The following is a 618-nucleotide window of genomic DNA, read 5'->3' on the forward strand; positions in this document are numbered from 1 at the left end:
TTCAGGTAAAACATTTACATATACAACTATTTATCACTTAGCCAAAATTCGTAATAAACATGTATGTACAATGGCTTTTACGGGTATTGCAGCAACGTTATTGCCAGCAGGCAAAACGGTTCATAAAACATTTGGATTGCCAGTTCCATTATTTGCTGATTCTTCGTCTAACATTAAAATTCAATCAAAGGAAGCTCAATATTTAAAAGAAATAGATATTTTTATTTGGGACGAAGCACCAATGGCACCACGATATGCTCTAGAGATTATGGATCGTACATTGCGTGACATCATGAACAATAATTTACCTTTTGGTGGAAAAATTGTAGTGTTAGGTGGTGATTTTAGACAACTTCTTCCTATTAAGACACATGGTACTCGAAGTGAAATTGTAAATCTTTCGATTAAATTTAGTTCTACTTGGAGACATTTTATAACTTTTTCTTTAACGGAAAACATGCGAGTTCTTTCAGAAGAAACGGAATTTGCAAAGTTTTTACTAGATATGGGAGATGGCATATTAAATGATTCCAATGATAACATACAACTACCGAATTGTTGTATTGCATCTGTTAATGCCGATATTGTAGAAAATATATATGGTGATTTAATACGGAA

Source organism: Wasmannia auropunctata, unplaced genomic scaffold (assembly GCF_000956235.1).
Source record: "Wasmannia auropunctata unplaced genomic scaffold, wasmannia.A_1.0 LD336097.1, whole genome shotgun sequence".
In the NCBI taxonomy this organism is placed as follows: Eukaryota; Metazoa; Arthropoda; class Insecta; order Hymenoptera; family Formicidae; genus Wasmannia; species Wasmannia auropunctata.